At 45.2% G+C, this 10,113-nt stretch overlaps 1 long non-coding RNA gene across 1 annotated transcript; it reads right to left on the reverse strand.

The window, feature by feature from the left end:
• Positions 1-9,128: 9,128 nt before the first annotated feature.
• Positions 9,129-9,974, reverse strand: LOC104859827. Its single transcript, XR_779493.2, has 3 exons — positions 9,935-9,974; positions 9,574-9,652; positions 9,129-9,434 (listed from the first exon to the last, which is right to left on the reverse strand). It is a non-coding gene; the product is annotated as an uncharacterized LOC104859827 (long non-coding RNA).
• Positions 9,975-10,113: the final 139 nt, after the last annotated feature.

Genomic DNA, 10,113 nt, shown 5'->3' on the forward strand with positions numbered 1-10,113 from the left:
TCTAAAATGTACCAATAAAATTAATTTTTTAAAAGTAAAAAAATATCTAAGTACAGTATCACTATGAAATACCAGCTACACAACCAACAGGGTATTAACAATCTGAAAACGACGTCAGTATATTGTATATCTAAAATGTACCAATAAAATTAATTTTTTAAAAGTAAAAAAAATCTAAGTACAGTATCACTATGAAATACCAGCTACACAACCAACAGGGTATTAACAATCTGAAACAGCAGCCTTCTCCTTGTGTGACTCTATCAAAGTGACTAACTGTAGCAGAAATGCAAACTTTTCAGGCTTTACAACACAACCACTAGCAATGACATTAACTTATGACTTTAACATGACTGATATTTAAGGCTTCATACTCCTTGCCGGGCGTGGTGGCCCACGCCTGTAATCCCAGCACTCAGGAAGCTGAGGCAGGAGGATCGCTTGAGTTCAAGACCAGCCTGAGTTCCAGGTCAGTCTCAACTACATAGTAAGACCCCGTCTCAACCTCCCCCCCCAAAAAAAGCTTCAGACTCCTTGGATGTGATTCTCACTTCAATTTAATATTCATCAAAAGGAGGACTTGTGACAACATATCACTACAGGTAGTGACATGTTAGCTATCTTCCACTTAGTTATCATAGCAAAGAATGTGTAGAACTATTACCATAACCGATTTCATCTCATTATCTTCTGTAGAAATCATGACACTGAAGCTCAAAGTAACAACGCAAACAATTTGAAGGCAGAAATATATTAACATTCATACTCAGGTCCCTGTTACTCTACCACAGCACACTGCTTCTAGGCAGGTGACACTCCTTGGGAGATGAACAAAGTCACGACTAAAGAGAGCTCTCAGCATAGGCCTAAAGGGAGGCACTGCCTACTGATCCCTGGACAAGCAATGCCAAGGCCCCAGCAGGTAGGATCTTCAGCCAGCTCCACACAGGCCACTTTTCACAGGCCTCACTTCTGGAATGTGTTTCTGTCTCCATCTGAACATGGTGTGCCTGGTGTTCTTGACCTACATTATACACTCCACAGTCCAGTGTCCTCCACTAGAGAGAGTTCCTGAAGGGCCAGGACACCTGCCTCTTCAAATTTATCTATAACAGACAGAGACAAAAACACGACACAGGATGAGCCAACAGAATAGAAACTGCCTATTAAAACTGATGGAGGCTAGGGCCAGGGATTTAGCTCAGTGGTCCGGTGGCCTGCCTTGCAAGCGCAAGGACCAGAGTTTGATCCCTGGTACAAAAAAAAAAAACTGACAGAGGCTGGAAGTATGACTCGGTGGTAGAATGCTTGTCTATCACACACAAATCTGGTTTTGATCCTCAGCACTGTCAAAACAAACACAGCCAGGCATCTGTAATCGCAGTACTCAGGAGACAGGACCATGAGTTCAAGGCTAGCCTGGACTAAGGAGCAAGGTCAAGGATGGTCTGGACTATCCAGCAAGACTTGTCTCAAACACAAACACACAAATCCAAGACACCAAAAACGCCAGACACATGGTGGCTCCTGCTATGAGCTTAGGTTTCCAAGTGCTGAGTCTTCCTATCAAGAAGCACATGGAGTAAAACACACACAAGTCACCTTTTAGAAAGGGTTCACAGCCTGTTCAACTTCTAGATACTTTCTACACCACCCACAACACTGACTTAGGTGGTATCTCTCTCAGAAAGACATTGAGCCCAAGCAGTGGCTGGTGTTGACACTGCTGCTGGGCCAGGAGAACTTTGCCCTGCTGCTGAACTATACTAAAAAAGTGAAGGCAAAATCTCCAAAAATAAAGGAAAGAAAACTATAATCAACATAGATCTACAACCCCTAAAAATTGAAACAGGGCAGGGATGTACCGCAGTGGCAGAGTATTTGCCTAGCATGCACAAGGCCCTAGGTTCAATCACCAGCACTAAAAATGAAAACAGGGCTGGGCGTGGTGGCACGTACCTGTGATCCCAGATCTCAGGAGGCCGAAGCAAGGACTGACGAAGAAGAGTTCTTCAGCCTGGCTACGTAATGAGTTCAGGGCCAGCCTGAACTACAAAGTGAGGCCCTGTCTCAAAGAAAAAAAAGGAGAGGAGGCGGAAGAGGGGAGAGAAGAGAAGGAACAGGAAGGGGAGGGGAACCGGAAGGGGAAGCAAAGGCAGGCAGGCAGAAAGGAAGGAAGAAAAGAAGGAGAGGGACAGGGAACGGGATAGGCCAGGAAGAGCATGAACAGCTACCAGAAGCAATTTTTGTATCAAGCTAAGAGTAGACAAGTCAACAGTATTAAAAAAAAAGCCAACAGTATCACTTCTGTGATGGCAACAATTTATTCAGGAGCTGTCTTCAAGCCAGGGTGCATCCCTGTCATGCCAGTACCCCAGGAGGCTGAGGCCAGATGGCAAATTCCAGCTCAGCCCAGGCAATGTAGTGACTGAGCAAGACCTTGTGCAAAATGAAAAATACCGTTTGATAAATTGTTAGCTTGTAAACTGATATAATTTCCTTACCTCGACTTAAAACAATGGACCAATTAAACATTCCAAAAATTTCTTTTAAAACAAACAAACAAGCAGGATGGGGGATTTAGCTCAGTGGCATCGCGCCTGCCTTGCAAGCACAAGGTCCTGAGTTTAAGCCCGGGTACCATAAATAAATAAGCAAGTAAGTAAGTAAATAAATAAATAAATAAAAGGGCTGGAAATGCAGCTCAGAGCAGAGGTCCTAGAGTGTGTGCGGAGGGTTTGCCGTTCACATCCTCCCTACCCCTAGAGCAGCACCGTCCCCAAAGCTTCCGTAACACCTCTGCACACTGTTGGACACAGTGCCAACAGCCACCGAAGCAGATACATATTCAGGACAGGAAGGGAAAATACGCAGGGAGATTCTCCTGAGTGGACATATTTTGAGTTCAAGAGCTTCTCTCTCTCTTTTTTTTTTTTAAGAGCATCTCAATTTTGTTAAGTAAACTGCTTTTTTGAGGGAGAGTCTCACTATGCTGAACTCACCAAGTAGCCCAGTCTGGCCTCAAACCCTTGGCAATCCTCTTGCCTCAGCCTCCCGAGTGCTGCTGATTTTACAGACCTGTGCCACCAAGCCCAGCCCCCAAAATAAACATTTAAAAACTGAATGAGGGCCAGTCATCATGGCGCACGCCTGTCATCCCAGCACTCAGGAGGCTGAGGCAGGAGGATCGCTGTGAGTTTGAGACCAGCCTGGGCTACATAGTGAGTTCCAGGTCAGTCTCAACTACATAGTGAGACCCTGTCTCAAAAAACCGGAAAAAAAAAAAAAAAAAAGGACTGGGGATGTAGCTCAGTGCAAAGCCCCTGGGCTCAAACCCAGGAACACCATGAATGGGGCGAGGGCTGAGGACAGAGTTCTAAAGACCAGGGTCCAATCCTCAATATCAAAAACAAAAATAACAACAAAAAGTAAACATTTATAAACAAAGAAACTTGCACATGGCTGTCTCCATAACTCTTTCACCCATCCTACAAGACACTAGGTACTTCCAAAGGCAAGAGCAAGGGCTCTGTCTCCAATGGTGAGCACACACCCAGCCAGGCCGTCAGCAAGCAGCCCCGACCCACCTTTCCTATCACACCTTTCTGCCAATCCAGTCTTTTCACCTGGAACATCTTTTACTCACTCCCAATACCTACAAGTATCTGAGTACAGTCATAACTGGTATTATACTCCTTTGAACCTTGTCTAATTTGGTACTCAATGGGGCTGGGGATGTAGCTCAGCGGTGCAGCACCTGCCTGGCAAACACAAGGCCGTGTTTGATTTCTGGTACCAAAAACAAAATCAAATTTGGTACTCAATGCATTTTGATGTGAAAATTTTGTCCCACTACTCCTTTGGGACTCAATACAAGCTAGAATGTGTCTGTGTTGATTGCCTTTTGACTCGATAGTCTTTATAGCCAAAGCAATTTGTTTAGCACACCTATGTTTGGTATCTCCCAGAACTCATTAATAAGGAGTACCAAGGTAGCACTGCATATGCCAAGAATTCTAAGCATTTGATAAAAACTAACACAGACCCAGGAATAAACTCTAGAGCCTGAGCTCTTTTTCCCCCCTTTTGTAGTACTTCGAATTGAATTCAGGGGCCTGCAGGTGCTAGGCAAACGCTCCACCACTGAATTACAACCTTAGCTCTTTTTTTTTTTTTTTTTTTTTTTTTTTTTTTTTTTTTTTGGTTTTTTGAGATAGGGTCTCACTCTGTAGTTGAGACTGACCTAGAACTCACTATGTAGCCCAGGCTGGTCTCAACTCACAGCGATCTTCCTGCCTCAGACTCCTGAGTGCTAGGATTACAGGCTTGCGCCACCATGCCCGGCTCAGAACCTCAATTCTTAATCACTATTCAGTAGTCTCCCTCCAAACAACTTTGCTCTAAGTGTCGATTCCCTCTACTTTTTCTGATACTAGGATTGAACCCAGGACTTCATTCTGAGCTACGCTCTTCCCCCTCAGACCTTTTTAAATTTTATTTTGAGTTAGTTACACTAAGTTGCTAAATTGCCCATCCAGGCTGGGCTGGAATTCTCCCGGCTCAGCCTTCCAGAGTGTTAGAATTACAGGTATGTGCCTACCATGCCTAACTTTTTATCCTTTTTTAACTGGGGGAATTAAGTTTATCTAAATTCCAGACAGCTGGGCATGAAATAGTTAGGGGATTTCAGAGGTAAATAGAGAAGAGATGAGGCTGGGGAGATCAGGCCTTGAGAGAACATGCTAAGGTCTGTGGACTTGCTAACCCAGAGTCCCAACCTTTGTGCACAGGCCTGGGCATGTGCATTCCTTGCAAGCTCCCCACACCACACACTATTCCAGTACACTGCTGGGCAGGAACAATGTGGGTCAGAGGACAGGCTGACTAGTTAGGAATTTGATGCAGGTGGCCCATCACAGACGGAATGGCCGGAACTAAGTCAGGGCAGAAGAGATGGGAAGACCGGCCGAAAACAGAGGAATGACACAGCTCAGCAGAAGCTGGCAGCCAGCTAGTGATGGGAGGAAGGGTCCTGAGGCTCTCCAAGGATTTCCCCTGGTATACAGAGGTTACAAGTAGACCGTTAATTAAAGCAAATGAAGATAGGAGAAGTGAGGGTCAGAAAGTGAGTCACAAGATGACCTCAGACTTCAGGTTTATTATACACCACTCTATAGAAAAGTTTTGATGTTTTCGGACATAAGTCTAGGCTCAGAGTTGGGCATGTGGGCCAGGCAAGGTGGCACACACCTGTAATCCCAGAATTTGGAAGGCTGAGGCAGGAACATCAACACAAGTTTGAGCTAGTCTGGGCTACATAGTGAGTTCAAGTCCAGTTGGAACTACATAGGGAGACCCTGTCTCAAAAAGTAAAACAAAACCAGGCATAGTGGCTCATGCCTATAATCCCAGCACTCGGGAGGCTGAGGCAGGAGGATGGCTGTGAGTTTGAGACCAGCCTGGGTTACGGTAGTGAGTTCCAGGACAGTCTCAACTACATAGTGAGACCCTGACTCAAAAAAACCAACCAAATAAACAAACAAAACCAAAAAATTGCCAGGCGTGGTGGCTCACGCCTGTAATACCAGCACTCGGGAGGCTGAGGCAGGAGGATTGCTGTGAGTTCGAGACCAGCCTGGGCTACATAGTGAGTTCCAGGTCAGTCTCAACTACATAGTGAGACCCTGTCTCAAAAAACCGGGAAAAAAAAAAAAATCAAAACAAACATACAAACTCTAGGCTCAGGAGGTAATGCTTCGGTGATTTTTTCTAAGCTTTGATTCCTGTTATAGCAAAGACAATGGATGTGTCTTGAACATTTAATGGTACTCCTCTCTTTATTTTTTTGGTGCTGGAGAATAAACTGAGGGCCTAGTGCCTGCTAAGCATTTTACCATTGAGCTATATATTCCTAGCCCTCTAGTGATGCTTCTCAATAGAGTAAGAATACTTTTAAGTGACCTGATTTAATAACAATTAATAAACAGCTACCTTCCCTTTAAATAGGTGCCACCAACACTTCTGATTTCTTTTTTATTTTTTTTGATTTTTTGAGACAGGGTCTCACTATGTAGTTGAGACTGACCTGGAACTCACTATGTAGCCCAGGCTGGTCTCAAACTCACAGCAATCCTCCTGCCTCAGCCTCCCCCGTGCTGGTATTACAGGCGTGCACCACCAATGCCCCGCGTGATTTCTTTTTTTTGAGATAGATTCTTACTGCGTTGCCCAGGCTGGCCTTGAACTCGCAATCCTCCTGCCTCAGCCTCCTGAGAAGCTAGGACTGCAAGGATATGCCAGCACCATTCCTGGTTAACAGCGTCTTTTGTGTGTGTGTGCACGAGCATGTGTGTGTGATCTTCTGAAGGTCTCACTATGTAGTCCAGGCTGGCCTTGAACTCACTATGTAGCTAGGCTGACCTGGAACTCATAGCCATCTTCCTCCCTCAGCTGCCCAAGTGACAGGATTAAAGGCATATGCTACCCTTGCCAGCTAACAGGTTTCTTAGATTTCAAACAAAGTTAGGAAAAGCTCTACTATTCTGAAACAAATGTTTTTGTTTAGAATATACCTCAAAGAGGTGTCTCAAATGTTGCAATAATTAAGTATATGATATTCTCTTTCCTAGAACCTGTTTCAATTCTTTTTTTGATGGGGAGGGGGTTTGAAACAGGCACTATTTAGTTCAGCACGGCCTTGCACTCGCTACATAGCCCAGGCTGGTCTCAAACTCGTGGTGATCCTGAGTGCTGGGATTGCAGGCGTATCCAATTCTTTTGATAGAAAATACTTCCCCAAAAGGATAAAATGGAAAAGCCTTTGTAAATAGGGAAAGGGAAGAGGGTAGAAGCAGGGTAGAGAGGGCAGGGGTAAGGGGAAAAAATAACCAAGATACATCATGTAAAGGTACAAGATCCCAATGATGAATGTAACTGTACTGTATACCTAACATGTACCAATACATTTAATGAAAAAAAAATTTCCGTGGGCAGGGTGGCACATGCCTGAATCCCAGCACTTGGGAGGCTAAGGCAGGAGGAGCACAAGTTTGAACCTGGGCCACATACTAAGTTCATGAGCCATTTAGTGAGACCCTGTCTCAAAAAAACCAAAAACAAATTAAAAGAACAGAACAGAAAAGAAAAATATTTACATGTAGTGGAAAGATTAAAGGATTTGAGTCTTGGAGCCAGAGATTTGGTGCCTCATCTCTTCCTACCACAGTACTATTTCACTTTAGGCAACTCTCTCCATCTACCTAAACCTCATAGTTGCCTCATTTTAAAAATAAAGTATTATCACCATCATCATCATATGACAATACACTAACGTTGACTAAAAACAAAACAAAACAAAACAAAAAATCATATAGCCGGGCGTGGTGGTGCACGCCTATAATCCCAGCACTTGGGAGGCTGAGGCAGGAGGATCACCGTGAGTTTGAGACCAGCCTGGGCTACATAGTGAGTTCCAGGTCAGTCTCAATTACATAGTGAGACACTGTCTCAAAAAACCAAAACCAAACCAAAACAAAACAAAAAAATAACTCATGTAAATAACCTTTTACATTTAATTTAATAAATACTCAGTTAATATTACATATTTTTTTCTGAGCTCCACTTTTTTTGGAAACGAGTAACTTAAAAACCATAAATCCCCTCTCACACTCTAGTGCCTGGGGATTCCAAACTGGGTCAACTGGGCTAGATTAGGGGAATGCCAGAATAAATTAGCTCAAGTTCCCTAACCTTAAGGAACTCAGAACCAAGCATACAAGAGACAAGTCTGGCCATGCCTATGATCCTAATACTTGGGAAACTGAGGCAGGAGGGTGGCCTTGAGTTCTAGGCCACCTGGGCTACATGAGTTTAAAGCCACCCTTGAATTACATGTTTAAAGCCACCACTGAATTATGCAGTGAAAACCTGTCTCCAAAAAGAAAAAAGAAAAGAAAAAAGACAAGTCTGTAACACAAATCAGATTCTGACAATGTTCAAAGAAACAAAGAAAGTGCAGTGGCCAGGAGTGGTGGCACACGCCTGTAATCCCAGCACTCGGGAGGCTGAGGCAGGAGGATCACTGTGAGTTCGAGACCAGCCTGGGCTACATAGTGAGTTCCAGGTCAGTCTCAACTACATAGTGAGACCCTGTCTCAACAAACAAAAAAACAAACAAACAAAGTGCTGCGGTCAAAGGAAGAAACAACTCATTCTGAGGGGACTGAGGGCGGAGTAGCTGGGACTGGAGTTGAACCTAGGACGTGCCTGGAAGGGAGAAGTGGGGAGAAGGTAGCCTTTCTCAGGTACACATGCAGAATGTGCTGAGAGACCTCGTGACAAATGAGTACCATCAGGAGGTCCGTCCTTCCGTCCTTTCTTTGTACCAGGAATCAAACTCAGGACCTAGAGCTTTGCCAGGCAGGCACTGTGCCACTGAGCAAGAACATCCCAGCCCAGGAGGCTTTACTCTGAAGTCATACAGAACTGGTCACAGCTCACTCTCTTCTTCCTTGCTGGGTACCTTAGGGCAAGCCATCAAATCTCTGCATTCCCTTTTCTCACCTACAAAGTGGGGACAATAGGGCCAGGGATTTGGCTCACTGGTTCCGCCACCTGCCTCCCAAGTGCAAGGGCCTGAGTTCAATCCCTGGTACCAAAAGAAAAACAAACAAAAAAACAGTGTATTCAAAGTGGGGACGATTAATGTCTACTTCAAAGGGAGGATAACATGATCATGAATATGAAGTACAGAGCTGTAGAGTAAAAGCTGGAAAAACTGGCTGTTGGGCTTAGGTGTAAGAGTAGTAGGAAACCAAAGGATGGGAGATAATACTGAACAGGTTGTTTTCAGCCCAAGAAAGTTCTTGCAAGCCAAGAGGTTACAATTAGCTGCTGAGGACTACAACTGTACACATTTTTAACAAGAGGGGAATAATTAAATATCTGCTTTAGAAAATGAACTCTGGGCCAGGAGTGGTGGCACATGCCTGTAATCCCAGCACGGGGGAGGCTGAGGCAGGAGGATTGCTGCTGTGAGTTCGAAACCAGCCTGGGCTACATAGTGAGTTCCAGGTCAGTCTCAACTACACAGTGAGACCCTGTCTCAAAAAACCAAAAAAAAAAAAAGAACTCTGGTGTCCATGAAGGGTAGTCAAGGAAGGAGAGGGCACCTTGACAGAGGAGGGCGGATGGGTTCCAGTAATTTCTGTGAGGTCAGGAAGCAAAGCAAGCTCTCACAAAATCTTTAAAGCTAAATCCACAAGGCTTAACGGATGTCAGCATTTGGTGAGTAGAGAAATGAATAGTCCTCTCATCTAAGTGAATGGCACTGTCACGGGCAGAAAAGATGCAGAGGGATCTGGAGTTTGCTGGTTGCTCTTTTGTGCTTACTTCCACTCCAGTTTTATAAAGTTAAACGTCCTCTCCAGTCCTTACTGAAAAGAAAGGAAAGTTCTCAGGAAAGGAGCGCTCAGCGGTTTCAACTCCCAAGTTCAACGTCTAGTTCTACCAAGAAGGGTCTACCCAGCACGCACCTCCCCGGCTTTCTCTTCCCCCAGGAACTAGCTTCTGTACCTTTATTTCCAGCAGAGTTGAAGCTCACCTATGCATACTACATGGTCGCCGACTCACAAACGCTGGCTGGGTCGATCCCCTAGGACATCAGCAAACCCACTAGTGAACGAACTGAGTCAATTTAGCACGTGTATTCCTCACCAAAGGAGCCAGTCAGTGAGAAGGCACTACACTGCGTCCAAGAGCCAAAGTACGAGCACCAAGTTATTCTTATAAACTTTGGCCTGTTTTCATTCGAAAGACCCCTCGCCCCCACCCCCCCATGGCACTTTGCTTCAATAAAGCAGAGAGATCGAGATGACTAAGTGGTGGATAGGGAAGAAGACGAGGAAGGAGAACCGAGCTGCGAGAGGGGCCGAACCCACGCCTTCCTGGAGTCAAACTTGCCGGCCGTGTGACTCAAGGCGACGGTTTTGTCAGACTCAGCGCAATTTCCAACGACCCACCAACAAACAGACCTCACTTCGGTCGCCGGCCTTCTCCTCCTTCCCTACCCGGCCCAGGGCGGGGCGGCTCCGCGGCGCGGGATCTCCACTGGGG

This window comes from Fukomys damarensis, unplaced genomic scaffold (assembly GCF_012274545.1).
Source record: "Fukomys damarensis isolate Sample0158 unplaced genomic scaffold, DMR_v1.0_HiC HiC_scaffold_34, whole genome shotgun sequence".
In the NCBI taxonomy this organism is placed as follows: Eukaryota; Metazoa; Chordata; class Mammalia; order Rodentia; family Bathyergidae; genus Fukomys; species Fukomys damarensis.